This window comes from Delphinus delphis, chromosome X, assembly GCF_949987515.2.
Source record: "Delphinus delphis chromosome X, mDelDel1.2, whole genome shotgun sequence".
Lineage (NCBI taxonomy): Eukaryota > Metazoa > Chordata > Mammalia > Artiodactyla > Delphinidae > Delphinus > Delphinus delphis.
In genome coordinates, this window is record NC_082704.1 from 17,274,212 (window position 1) to 17,289,337 (window position 15,126).

The 15,126-nt window shown below is 37.7% G+C and overlaps 1 protein-coding gene across 3 annotated transcripts in view; it reads left to right on the forward strand.

Moving 5' to 3' along the window:
• The window catches only part of ENOX2 (ecto-NOX disulfide-thiol exchanger 2), a 284,389-nt gene that overhangs the window by 84,315 nt on the left and 184,948 nt on the right, over nt 1-15,126 (forward strand). The window contains exon 1 of one of the 3 annotated variants that reach the window (XM_060002344.1): nt 4,807-4,864. The exons of the other annotated variants lie outside the window; for them this stretch is intronic. The gene's annotated coding sequence lies outside the window, so the exon portion shown is untranslated. Of the gene's footprint in view, nt 1-4,806; nt 4,865-15,126 lie in introns of those variants that run through there. 3 annotated transcript variants of the gene reach the window in all.

The following is a 15,126-nucleotide window of genomic DNA, read 5'->3' on the forward strand; positions in this document are numbered from 1 at the left end:
AGCTAACTATTTTACATTTGGTAGTGTATATATGTCACTGCTACTCACTTCACCCCCAGCTTCCCCCTCCCCACCCATGTCCTCAAGTCCATTCTCTATGTCTATGTCTTTATTCCTGCCCTGCCACTAGGTTCATCAGTACATTTTTTTTTTTTAGATTCCATGGATATGCATTAGCATACGTTTTTTTTTTTCTCTTTCTGACTTACTTCACTCTGTATGACAGACTCTAGGTCCATCCACCTCACTACAAACAACTCAATTTCTTTTCTTTTGATGGCTGAGTAATATTCCATTGTATATATGTGCCACGTCTTTTTTTTAACATGTTTATTGGAGTATAATTGCTTTACAATGGTGTGTTAGTTTCTACTTTATAACAAAGTGAATCAGTTATACATATACATATGTCCCCATATCTCTTCCCTCTTGCGTCCCCCTCCCTCCCACCCTCCCTATCCCACCCCTCTATGTGGTCACAGAGCACCAATCTGATCTCCCTGTGCTATGCGTGTGCCACATCTTCTTTATCCATTCATCTGTCAATGGACATTTAGGTTGCAGACTAAATAATCTTTAGGTTTCTTTCCAGCCCTAAAACTGTGTGATTTTTTCTTTCTGTTGGGACAATTCCTAATCTCAACCAATTTGTTATTAATGTCGTGGTTAAGCGTGTAGACTCCGGAGCCAGACTGCTTGGATTTGAATTCTAGCCCCATCACTTTCCAGCTGTGTGAGCTTGAGTAAGTGATTTCACCCTTCAGTAGCAGTTTCTTTGTAATGGGCATTAAAATACCACATACCTTAGTAGGGTTATCGTAAGGATTAAATGAGTCAGTGCATTTGAAGCTCATAGAACGGTGCCTGTACTGTGCTTTTAATAAATGTTAGCCATTATTATTATCCCAACAAGTTCTACATCATCCCTTTGGCCATAAAAGATATGAAAGCTTGGGATTTCACATACCACCAGACACCATATTTAGAGCACATCATTTTGCTTCAGGGTGGCACTGTGGCATGTAGTAGGCATTTAATCAAAGCAATTATTATAATTATGGTACCCTGCCCTAATATTTACCTTCTTATGTCAGCTCTTGAGGTATAGGTAACTTTTGTCCTTATTACTTATTATTTCCCTGGAGCACAGAGGAACAACTAGCCCATCAGAGAGAAAGACCTAAAAGGAAAAGCAGGATCAGCAAGTACATTAGAGATAGGGTGAAACTAGAAGGGCTAGAATAAAGAAGTGCACATTGATATTTGTTACAATAAATATTATAAACACATAGAATACATTTAACATTGAAATTTTCCTTTGGAGTTTGAATATTATCTGCCAGTGAAAATTGGTTAATAGAGCCCATGACAATAGTATGCCTGATCTCCACCACGCTCAGTCTAAGAAGGTCACCTTTGCCTTTCACTTCGGGACAAAGGCATCCTCCATGGATCCCTGCTGACAAACTCCAGGGAAGTGGCCATTCCTATGAAGTCCTTGAGTTCTTTGATGGAAAGGCATCATGTGAGGCTGAAAATGTAATAAAATCTCATTCATAGTTGACCCTCAGAACTGCTTTGGGAGCAGTACCTACTTTGCTTCCTGGGTTTGAAAACACCCTACTGAATTTTATTGATTTTCTTAAGGAAAAGAAATATGGAGAATAGAAGCTCATTTCAGTGCTTTCGTGTAATGGTAATTAAACTAGATCATAAAGGGCTCAGAAAGGAGCTCAACTAATATAGATATTTTAATCTCAATGTGATTTTCCACACGGTATTAATTACAAAGATAAATCAGACTCAACTTTTTTTATCAATAGTATTTCATAAAAATATTAGATTTAATTCTTCTTTCTGAAATCTTGGTCATTCTTGTTAAATGCATTTCATCTAATCAGACTGTTGATTTCTTCTATGAAATTGAATGACTAATATTAATGCAGAATTTTATCAACTTAAAACTCAAAGTAAACTTCCATCCCAGCCCTAATATCTCCTTGTGTGTATGTGCTGGTTAAGTAAAGTAACTTGAACTCAGAAGTTAAATTACCTTTGCTAGAGCCTGCAAAGCAGATTAGTGAGTATGAATTATGAGCTTTCTTTCTGTCTCAGATATTTGCTCATATCTGTTTCTCCCACTCTAAAATGATTGTGATAATAATTGTAATCTTGCCGGGATACAGTGTTCTAGTGGCTGGAGCATCAACTCGGATATTGGAATACCATTTACAGTTGGGCAAGTTCACTTCACTTCTCAATCCATTTCCCCTTCAGAAAAATAACAGTGATAATATCTGTCCTTATCTATTTTTCTTGGAGGTTGTAAGAATAAATGAAACATGGATGGAAACAGTTTGAGCATAAATACATAAATCTGAAGAATTATGACTCCTCAGGATTTAGACATACTAGTATCTGTGTTTTTAGAAAGTCCCTCCCTCTTCATAAACACATGCATAATACAATCCATCACCACATTTAAAGAAACATACATACAAACCCTTATGTTATCTAATATGCTTTTTTTAAATAGTAACTTTGCACTGTGTGGAATTTGATCAACACATTAACATACTTATATCTGGCTATGCATGCATCCGTTCATTCATTAATATATTCCACAGATATTTGTCAAGTTCCTACTGTGTGCCAGGTACTATGCTTTGCTGGGAGAAACTATACTAGTCAAGACAGGACTGATTCTTGGCTCACGAGCTTAAGTCTAGGAAGGAAGATGACAAAGTTTAAAGTACTATAATGGGTGATTGTTAAGAGGGTAATAGAATACCTGTCAGGAATACAGAACCTGAAATGTGGAGGGTAGAGAAGGTGGAAAGACTTCCCATGAAAGTGATGTTCATACTGAGGCTTAGAGAATGAGTAATTATAGCCTAGTGAAGAGGAGTGGAGAAGAGTATTCCAATCAGAGGGGACAGTATCACTGCAAAGCTCTGTAGTATTTTGAAGCATGTATCCACATTTAGAAATCAGCCCATTTATAGATAGCTGTGCCTCTGCCTAAATTTGGAGGAACTTCATGACTTTTCAGACCTTATGGATTATTAGCTCTGTCCCTAGACACAGTGTATGAATGAAACCCTGCCCTAGCATGACTGGTTTTGCTCTTTGATTACTTTTCTAACTCCTAAAAATCAAGTTCTCAATCTCAAATGTTTTATTAGGGCTTTCCTATGGTTCTGAGTGCTGTTTATTTTGGGTATCAAGGTTACAGATAATTGCACATTTACATTTAACATGAATTTAAATGCTTTTCATGAGTTTCTGAATTTGGGGCCAGGTTAATTAGTCTATTAGTAGAGAGTTGTGTCCATCAACACAGTCTGTTTTATCTACATAAACCCCAGCAAGTGTGTATAATTTCCTGATATTGACATAGGCTCAGAAACCACTAGTCTATGTGATTTGGATAGTGACCATTTCTCTATAAACCATTTTTAAGACCATGTAAATTACTTTCTAAAATTAGTTGAAGTCCGTTCCCTCTTAAACGTTCTAGGATTTTCTTCCTCACTGAGCTCTGGCTACTAAAGAGCTTTCAATTGTATATGTTTGAACTACTTCATGTTGACTTTTAAGAATTTTTCTACACCATTTGCGAAGCATCAGGCTGCTGCCTTGTGTTTTCCTCAAACTAAAAACAGTGTACACTCCAAATTAATGTCTAGACCTAATCCAAGCACAGGAAAGTTCACCTGAAAGTAGAGAGTGTTTTATGAAGTTAACAAAGGGCATGGTGACTCATCTCACTGGCTTGAATATGGAGCTAATGTCTGCAGATGCTGTCACTTTTGAGGCACAACAAATGAATGATTTAAAATGTGATCCTAGTATGCACTTGACAATATATATAGTGAAAGTTTATGATGTGTAATTGCATATGCTTATCTCTTTGCGGGGCTTTATTTAAAATAAAAAAGGGACCCTAAGCCCAGCTCTCTCGATTTGAACTGCATAAGCTGATGGCTGACAAAACAGGGTTCAGAGTTGACATAATATCTACCATATGGCTAACTTTAGTTTTCTAAAGTAAGCAACAATAGTTGTAAAGGAAATGTACTTCTCCATTCTTTCAGAAAGTATTGTATTATGAAAAACTTCAAATATAGAGAAAAACGTGGTATACGTTTATACCCACCGTACATGTACAGACTTACCAAACATTAATATTTTCCATATTTGTTAACAGTCCTTTAAGAATACAAATAGGGTTGACCAATTGAAGTTTACTTTGTACCTCTCCCTAGCCACATTTTCCTCCCTTCTTCCCCAAAGGAACTATCATCCTGAAGTTGGTGTGGGTCTTGTCCATCCATGTGTTTGTATATGTAAGCATCTAGAAACATTTTGCATAGGCTTAGTATTTACAATATTTATATCACACTTTATATATCTTTAAGCAACTTTCTTTTTTCACTCAATATTAATATTTCTGAGATTTATCTATATTGATATACATACCCATTCATTTTAGCAGCTCTAGAGTATTTCACTTTATGAATGACTGTTTCTCAACATGTCTGTTTCCTTTTTGATGGAGTTTTTAGGTTTTTTTCTCACTTTTCACTATTACAAAAAGTACTCCAAAACCATCATTGTATTTGTCTCCTGTGTATGTGTGTTTCACTTTGAAGTGGCATTTCTGTGTTCCACAGTGTGTGCATCTTCAGCTCTACTAGACATTGCCAGGTTGTTCTCCGGAGTTGTAATACCACTATCTTATAGCTCAGGCTGCTATAACAAATTATCGTACACTGGGTGGCTTATAAACAATAGGAATTTATTTCTTACAGTTCTGGAGACTGGAAGTCTGAAATCAGGGTGCCAGTGTGGTCATGATCTGGTAAGGACCCTCTTCCAGGCTTCAGACTGTCAACTTATGTATCCTCATATGGCAGAAAAGAGGGCTAAAGAACTCTCTGGGGTCTCTTTCATAAGGACACTAATCTTATTCATGGGGGTTCCACCTTCATGACTTTATTACCTCCCAAAGACTCCACCTCCTAGTACTAACACATTGGAGTTAAGTATTTCAACATAAGAATTTTGGGGAAACACAAACATTCAGTCCATAACAACTATTTTATACTTCCACAAGTAGTAAAAGAGGGTTCCTGTTTCTCCACACTTTTCAGCACTCAGTGTTGTCAGACTTAAAACATTTTGCCAATTTTGTGGGCATGAAATGATGTCTCACTGTGTTTTATTGACCATTCTCTCACTTAACTAGTGAGGTTTAATATCCTTCCATGTGTTTACTGGCCACGTGTGTTCCCTCTTCTATGAATTGCCTATTCATATCATTTGTCCATTAGTCTATTTGGTTGTTAGTCTTTTTCTTATTGATTTGAAGGAGATTATCTATTCTGCCTACTAATCCCTTGTGCTTTGTAAATATCATCTCCCAGTTTGTGGCTTGTTTTTTAACTTTGCTTATCCTGCCTCTGTTGAACAGAACTTTTAAATTTTAATTGAATAAAATGTATCAAGGACCTATTCTTTAAATATAAAACTGTGTGTAAGAGAGTATCATTGCCATACAACCTGGAGTCCTTCTCATTAAATTAAAATAAAGCAACTTGAAGTAAGACACCAGATTATATTGATATGACTTCATATAAAATAAAAGCTCAAGAGGTTACCTAGAAAGCACTGACACTGCCATCACTAAAAATGTAACTTCAACAGACCATTAAAGAAACTAAAGTTATGCAAGATGAAAAAGTTCTAGAGATCTGCTGTACAAGAATGTGCATATTGTACAGTAAATAACAATACTGTAGTATACACTTAAAAATTTGTTAAGAGGGTAGATCTCATGTTACGTGGGGTTTTTTTTTGCCATAATAAAAAAGAAACTAAATAATTCAGTACATGTCCTTTCAGCCTTAAAAAACAGTGATTTCACAGGAAATCTAAGTGTTAGTTCCTTTATTTATCAATAACTGTGTTCCTTGGACAAGTCATTTCACCTCTCTACTAATTTTTTTCATATATGAAGTAAGGAAATTGTATTATGTGTTCTCTAAGGCCCATTACAACTTTAAAAGTTCTATGGTATGGTCTAATGCTTTCAAATGTTCAATAAGAATTTTCCCAATTTCAGATCATGCAGATTTTCAAGAATTCCACTAGCATTTCTTGGAGGTCTTCTAATCTGTACTCCCTTTTGAACCTTTGTGGGAGGTCATCAGTAGTGCTAAAACAACTCCTGTAGATGTTCTTGGAAGACCTAAGCTAAGAGAAGAGAATTAAGAAGAAGACAAATTATATAAGGTCAGAAAAGGAAGAGGGAATGAAGATAGTGACGTGTGTTTGGAAGGGAAGTCTCAGCACGATTCCATAACACCAAAGCCATCAGTGTCCTGTGTTCTGAAAGTCAGAAAAAATGCTTTTGCTTTAATAAAGAACAGAAGGTCTACTCTGTGGAGGTCAGTTGGTCAAATATGTGGATCTTGGGCAAATGCATCCATAGCAGTATCTGACTTACAAAACACTGCCCTTGGCATTTAAAGATGACCCTTATCACGGCTACTGATCTCTGTTGGCAAATGACTGCCTTTTGCACTCGGCTTCCATGTGAAAACTACCTCCTGATTTGCAGTCAAAGCCACTACTAGACAACTTTTTAAAAATGTGATTGTGCTTTTAATATTCTAGGCCCAAATCCTGGCTCAGAAATAACTATTATATCCCTAAGATCTACTGCTGCACCCCAACACTGTGTCCGGTGTGTTTGAAGTGAGCATCCTTAAATCATTCCTCTACTTTACAGTCTCCAATTTCTTTTTCCTAATTATCTTTCATTGTGCATTTTTACTGTCCGTTTATGTATCTTGCAGTATTCCAGTTTCATTAGAGAATCTTAGTGTGGGTGGTATTCTTCTGTAGGACTTCTAGGTGATGCTAATGAAACTATGCAGGAATTCAGATAGCATCCAAGTCTCATAGCAAAATAAAAAGATAGGCATGGCTTTTGTGCTCCTCAGCACCCTTTTACATTTTACTCAAGCCTCACAGACCACTAACTTTTCCTTAAATATACTTTTGCACTCTCTGCACTCAGCGTCTTTGCTCCAGAAATCCGTTTTGCCTTCCCCTCATCTGCTTTACATATTCTTTAGGAACCAGCTCAAATTTGACTTATTCAACAGGTCACTGAAGAATTAGTCACTGCATTTTATTTTATTTTATTATTTATTTGCGGTACGCGGACCTCTCACTGTTGTGGCCTCTCCCGTTGCGGAGCACAGGCTCCGGACGCACAGGCTCAGCGGCCATGGCTCACGGGCCCAGCCGCTCCGCGGCATGTGGGATCTTCCTGGACCGGGGCACGAACCCGTGTCCCCTGCATCGGCAGGCGGACTCTGAACCACTGCGCCACCAGGGAAGCCCCTAGTCACTGCATTTGAGCACTTTGTTTATACTCAACACCTTGTTTTATGGCTACTTGTTTATATCTGTTCTGCAGGTCCCCCAAACACACACACTACACACATTCCGTAAACTTAATTTTCACTTGTCATAAAGATGTACCCCAGGCTTCCCTGGTGGCGCAGTGGTTGAGAGTCTGCCTGCCAATGCAGGGGACACGGGTTTGTGCCCCGGTCCGGGAAGATCCCACATGCCACGGAGCGGCTGGGCCCGTGAGCCATGGCCGCTGAGCCTGCTTGTCCGGAGCCTGTGCTCCGCAATGGGAGAGGCCACAACAGTGAGAGGCCCGCATACCGCAAAAAAAAAAAAAGAATGAGAAGAGGAGGACACATATAAGGAGTGACTTATTTGTGGACAACCAAAATAAACTTCATATTAGCCCAGTCCATGTGCTATAAAGCTTAGACCATAAGATGAGAATAAAAAACAGCATTCTAAGACATATGCCTTGGCCTTGTTTAAAAGACCATGAAAGAGTAAATTTTCATTGCCACCCCAGTGGAACCTGGTACTATAGCAGTGACACCAATCTTGGCAAATGTGGAACTAGCGTCATTACTTTAGGTAGTGTACTGTAAACTTTCTTCATGACAGTGTTACAGATGCTATCTGAAGTGGGTATTCCAGCATCAGCACTTGTTAAAATTGTGGTGACTGGTTCATTGTGTTTTCAACAGCTACACATAAATTAGCTCCTCCTCAGTAATGGAATAGCTCGTGCAGCTACCAACAAAGATGAAACAAATTGTAATTTTCTGATATCTTTAGGTAACTAAAGCAACATGTTTCTATTAATAAACTTAATAAAACTCTCATGAATATTATCACTTGCTCCTTTTGTCACTTTTATCACCATTTCTTGTTGGTCAATAGGAACATAACAGGAACTCACTTCCAGGCCAGAGGATTTTAAAGAAAATATTGATCAGCCTTAGCTAATTAAAAACAACTAAAAACCTACTGATCTTTATATCACACACTAAGGCAATTAGGAGCTTATCATAAACATGCATTCTATGGTATACAAAGAGAGATATAAAATTGCTAGTTTAGCCTCTAGTTCTGTGAAATGGGAGACAATATACAAAATGAAGAACTATACATTCCATAGCTCAATAATGTGATAGAAACTGCATGTGCTTGGATAATACAAATTAAGGAGAGTTCCTTATGCTATAGGGTTATTCCCAGAAGGCATTTTTGAGGGTCTTGTTAGGCTATTTTCTATACCACCAAAATCACATTTGCCGAAGTTTGGGGTCTACCTTCCTTGCTACGAGTAGCAGATATCTGAGATCTTTGCAGGTGTTACAGAGTTTGAAATTTCTTTCCAAAGTTGCATATGCCCTTCTTTATACCAAATTAGTAGTGCTTTTGTGTGCATTTTTGTTTGTTTATTTATTCCAGATTTATGGCTAAATATTGGAACCTGCTCTTTCTAACCCGTTCACATATACAACTCACTTACCCATCTTCTATACCACTTATCTTCACATCTCAAGGTTAGAAGGAGCTATGTAAAGAAGTCCTAACTTTGTCTGTTGTGTCATTTGCAAATATTTTCTCCCATTCTGAGGGTAGTCTTTTCATCTTCTTTATGGTTTTCTTTGCTGTGCAAAAGCTTTTAAGTTTCATTAGGTCCCATTTGTTTATTTTTGTTTTTATTTCCATTTCTCTAGGGTCAAAAAGGATCTTGCTGTGATTTATGTCATAGAGTGTTCAGCCTGTGTTTTCCTCTAAGAGTTTTAGAGTGTCTGGCCTTACATTTAGGTCTTTAATCCATTTTGAGTTTATTTTGGTGTATGGTGTTAGGGAGTATTCTAATTTCATTCTTTTACATGTAGCTGTCCAGTTTTCTGAGCACTACTTATTGAAGAGGCTGTCTTTTCTCCATTGTATATTCCTGCTTCCATTATGAAAAATAAGGTGACCATATGTGTGTGGGTTTATCTCTGGGCTTTCTATCCTGTTCCATTGATCTATATTTCTGTTTTTGTGCCAGTACCATACTGTCTTGATTACTGTAGCTTTGTAGTATAGTTTGAAGTCAAGGAGCCTGATTCCTCCAGCTCCGTTTTTCTTTCTCAAGATTGCTTTGGCTATTCAGGGTCTTTTGTGCTTCCATACAAATTGTGAAATTTTTTGTTCTACTTCTGTGAAAAATGCCATTGGTAGTTGGATAGAGATTGAACTGAATCTGTAGATTGCTTTGGGTAGTAGAGTCATTTTCACAATGTTGATTTTTCCAATCCAAGAACATGGTATATCTCTCCATCTGTTTGTATCATCTTTAATTTCTTTCATCAGTGTCTTATAGTTTTCTGCATAAGGGTGTTTTGCTCCTTAAGTAGGTTTATTCCTAGGTATTTTATTCTTTTTGTTGCAAAGATAAATGGGAGTGTTTCCTTAATTTCTCTTTCAGATTTTTCATCATTAGAGTATAGGAATGCAAGACATTTCTGTGCATTAATTTTGTATCCTGCTACTTTACCAAATTCATTGATTAGCTCTAGTAGTTTTCTAGTAGTATCTTTAGGATTCTCTATATATAGTATGTCATCTGCAAACAGTGACAGCTTTACTTCTTATTTTTCGATTTGGATTCCGTTTATTTATTTTTCTTCTCCGATTTCTGTGGCTAAAACTTCCAAAACTACGTTGAATAATAGTGGTGAGAGTGAGCAACCTTGTCTTGTTCCTGATCTTAAAGGTAATGGTTTCGGTTTTTCACCATTGAGAACGATGTTGGCTGTGGGTTTGTCATATATGGCCTTTATGACCATATAAAGTAAGTTCCCTCTATGCCTACTTTCTGGAGGGTTTGTATCATAAATTGGTGTTGAATTTTGTCAAAAGCTTTTTCTGCATCTATTGAGATGATCATATGAGTTTTCTCCTTCAGTTTGTTAATGTAGTGTATCACATTGGTTGATTTGTGCATATTGAAGAATCCTTGCATTCCTGGGATAAACTCCACTTGATCATGGTGTATGATCCTTTTAATGTGCTGTTGGATTCTGTTTGCTAGTATTCTGTTGAGGACTTTTGCATCTATGTTCATCAGTGATATTGGCTTGTACTTTTCTTTCTTTGTGACATCTTTGGTTTTGATATCAGGGTGATGGTGGCCTCATAGAATGAGTTTCGGAGTGCTCCTCCCTCTGCTATATTTTGGAAGAGTTTGAGAAGGATAGGTGTTAGCTCTTCTCTAAATGTTTGATAGAATTCGCCTGTGAAGCCATCTGGTCCTGGGCTTTTCTTTGTTGGAAGATTTTTAATCACAGTTTCAATTTCAGTGCTTGTGATTGGTCTGTTCATATTTTCTATTTCTTCCTGGTTCAGTCTCCAAAGGTTGTGCTTTTCTAAGAATTTGTCCATTTCTTCCAGGGCGTCCATTTTATTGGCATTTAGTTGCTTGTAGTAATCTTTCATGATCCTTTGTATTTCTGCAGTGTCAGTTGTTACTTCTCCATTTTCATTTCTAATTCTATTGATTTGAGTCTTCTCCCTTTTTTTCTTGATGTGTCTGGCTAATGGTTTATCAATTTTGTTTATATTCTCAAAGAACCAGCTTTTATTTTTATTGATCTTTACTATTGTTTCCTTCATTTCTTTTTCATTTATTTCTGCTCTGATCTTTATGATTTCTTTCCTTCTGCTAACTTTGGGGGTTTTTTGTTCTTCTTTCTTGAATTGCTTTAGGTGTAACGTTAGGTTGTTTTTGGAGATGTTTCTGGAGGTAGGATTGTATTGCTATAAACTTCCCTGTTAGAACTGCTTTTGCTGCATCCCATACGTTTTGGATCATTGTGTTTTCATTGCCATTTGTTTCTCGGTATTTTTTGATTTCCTCTTTGATTTCTTCAGTGAGCTCTTGGTTATTTAGCAGTGTATTGTTTAGCCTCCATATGTTTGTATTCTTTACATATTTTTTCCTGTAATTGATACATAGTCTTATAGCGTTGTGGTCAGAAAAGTTACTTGATACGATTTCAATTTTGTTAAATTTACCAAGGCTTGACTTGAGACTGAAGATATGATCTCTCCTGGAGAATGTTCCATGAGAACTTGAGAAAAAAGTGTGTTCTGTTGTTTTTGGATGGAATGTCCTATAAATATCAATTAAGTCCATCTTGTTTAATGTATCATTTAAAGCTTGTGTTTCCTTATTTATTTTCATTTTGGATGATCTGTCCATTGGTGAAAGTGAGGTGTTAAAATCCCCTACTATGATTGTGTTCTGTCGATTTCCCCTTTTATGGCTGTTAGCATTTGCCTTATGTATTGAGGTGCTCCTATGTTGGGTGCATAAATATTTACCATTGTTATATTTCTTCTTGGATTGATCCCTTGATCATTATGTAGTGTCCTTCTTTGTCTCTTGTAATAGTCTTCATTTTAAAGTCTATTTTGTCTTATATGAGAATTGCTACTCCAGCTTTCTTTTGATTTCCATTCGCATAGAGTATCTTTTTCCATCCCTTCACTTTCAGTCTGTATGTGTCCCTAGGTCTAAAGTGGGTCTCTGTAGACAGCATATATACAGGTCTTGTTTTTGTATCCATTCAGCCAGTCTGTGTCTTTTGGTTGGAGCATTTAATCTATTTACATTTAAGGTAATTATCCATATGTATGCCCCTATTCCCATTTTCTTAATTGTTTTGGGTTTGTTATTGTAGGTCTTTTCCTTCTCTTGTGTTTCCTGCCTAGAGAAATTCCTTTAGCATTTGTTTTAAAACTGGTTTGGTGGTGCTGAATTCTCTTAGCTTTTGCTTGTCTGTAAAGATTTTAATTTCTCCATCAAATCTGAATGAGATCCTTGCTGGGTAGAGAAATCTTTGTTGTAGGTTTTTCCCTTTCATCAGTTTAAATATGTCCTGCCACTCCCTTCTGGCTTGCAGAGTTTCTGCTGCGAGATAATCTTATCCTTATGGGGATTCCCTTGTATGTTATTTGTTGTTTTTCCCTTGCTGCTTTTAATATTTTTTCTTTGTATTTAATTTTTGATAGTTTGATTAATGTTTGTCTTGGTGTGTTTCTCCTTGAATTTATCCTGTATGGGACTCTCTGTGCTTCCTGGACTTGATTAACTATTTCCTTTCCCATATTAGGGAAGTTTCAACTATAATCTCTTCAAATATTTTCTCAGTCTCTCTCTTTTTCTCTTCTTCTTCTGGGACCCCTATAATTCAAATGTTGGTGCATTTAATGTTGTCCCAGAGGTCTCTGAGACTGTCCTCAATTCTTTTCATTCTTCTTTCTTTATTCTGCTCTGCAGTTGTTATTTCCACTATTTTATCTTCCAGGTCACTTAGCCATTCTTCTGCCTCAGTTATTCTGCTATTGATTCCTTCTAGAGAGTTTTTAATTTCATTTATTGTGTTGTTCATCATTGTTTTTTTGCTCTTCAGTTCTTCTAGGTCCTTGTTAAATGTTTCTTGTATTTACTCTATTCTATTTCCAAGATTTTGGATCATCTTTACTATCATTACTCTGAATTCTTTTTCAGGTAGACTGCCTATTTCCTCTTCATTTGTTTGGTCTGGTGGGTTTTTCCTTGCTCCTTCATCTGCTGTGTGTTTCTTCTCATTTTGCTTAACTTACTGTGTTTGGGGTCTCCTTTTCTCAGGCTGCAGGTTTGTAGTTCCTGTTGTTTTTGGTGTCTGCCCCCAGTGGATAAGGTTGGTTCAGTGGGTTGTGTAGGCTTCCTGGTGAGGGGACTAGTGCCTGTGTTCTGGTGGATGAGGCTGGATCTTATCTGGTAGGCAGGATCACGTCCGGTGGTGTTTTTGGAGTGTCTGTGACCTTATTATGATTTTAGGCAGCCTTTCTGCTAATCGGTGGAGTTGTGTTCCTGTCTTGCTAGTTGTTTGGCATAGGGTGTCCAGCACTGTAGCTTGCTGGTCGTTGAGTGGAGCTGGGTCTTCACGTTGAGATGGAGATCTCTGGGAGAGCTTTCGCCATTTGATATTATGTGGAGTGGAGCCGGGAGGTCTCTGTTGGACCAATGTCCTGAACTTGGCTCTCCCACCTTAGAGGCACAGGCCTGACACCCGGCCAGAGCACCAGGACCCTGTCAGCCACATGGCTATATGACGGGGACAGGAAGCATAAGCCACAAATATCCCAGCTCTGGGGAAGTAGGACCACCTACATAACATGTGGTATCCAGGAGGCGCCAGGCTCACAGAACATTTGGGAGTCCACCATGTATCTTTCCCCCATCAGGCTTGGTGCTCCAGTTGGTCACCACTGCTGTCCTGGGCTGTCCTCGCAGCTTGGCTGCTCTAACCCCTCCTGCGGCTTCCCACAAGGTAGCTTTGAGGTGGATGTGAAGGAGAGTTGAAAAGGTAATAGCAGTGTCTGAATGTAAGTTATTATTGTTAAAATAAGAAAATCAAGCATCTATTTAGTGATGGGAGTAATGGAATGTTCCTGATTTTGCAGCTTTTCCAAATTTATCTGCATCTTGTCCATAAGCTCCTACTTCTCACTGAATCAGATAAGACAGTACATTTGGTGATGCAGTTCACCACTATGTTGAAAGGCAGAAGTAAATTTTTTTAAAATGTAGCTTGCTAGAGGATATCTGGGAAGCAGCAACAGATATATTGCCGTTTTGAGCTGAATCATTTTGTTGACCACAAGGCAGAATGGCAGCAAGCTCGAATGGGAGAACTGTAGTCATTATCCAAAGGTCAGACTTGATAAGCAGGCTCTGCTGTTTCTTCCCCTAATTCGCATATGTCTGGAGGGGCATGTGGGTGGCAGGGGAGCCAGAAATCTCACTGTCAAAAGAGTGTTTAAGTGATTTTCTGCAAGTAGAACTGGCTGTATTCTGTACAGAATGACAGGATTCCTGTCTTCAAGGAGTTCTTAGTCTAAGGAAGTAAGGCAGCAGCAGGAGCTTCAGGTAGAGTCCACATAGGTCACGTCTCTTGGCTCAAAGTAGGCATTCCATAAATGTCATTTGGATGATTGGATAAATGAATGGGTGGACAGACGAGTAATGAATGAACAGTGAACTTTGAAAGGTAATTCCTTGGAGTTACTGTGTGGAAAAGCAGAGGTGACAACTTGAAAACCTTTAGCAATATAACTTAGAGCCAAGCATCTACTTCCACTAGAAGTTTAAATATTTGAAATCTAGACCAAGGGTGGGGAATACATTTATTATGTTTACTGATTTGTATGTAGAATGAAAACAAAACTTAAAATTAAGGATTCCAGCTCTTACACATGGTGTTACACTTCAATGAATTACTATATTATGAAGATAAGTTATGTTGAATAATTTATCATAATTATTTTTAATCAATTTGATTTATTTACTGCCAAAACATCTTGGAAGTAACTTTTACAAGTTTTCTTTCATCAATGGTGAACCATGCAGCAGTAAAAACATTAACCTCAACACAAATGCTACAGGTAAGGCAACATGGTATAGGGGAAAGATTTGTAGCCAGGGGGTCTGGGTTCTAGCTCCTCCATACATTCATGTTAAAACTTTGGGTTAATCACTGAAGCTCCCCTGAGCTGCAGTTTTCTCCTCTATAATCAAAGGACATTAATCCCTTCCTCTATCATAAGGATGTTGTGTAAGCACTTGATGAGCTGTAAAATTCTATAGTGTCAGTTGTTGGGGAAGGAGTTAGAAATAATGTCCTAGTG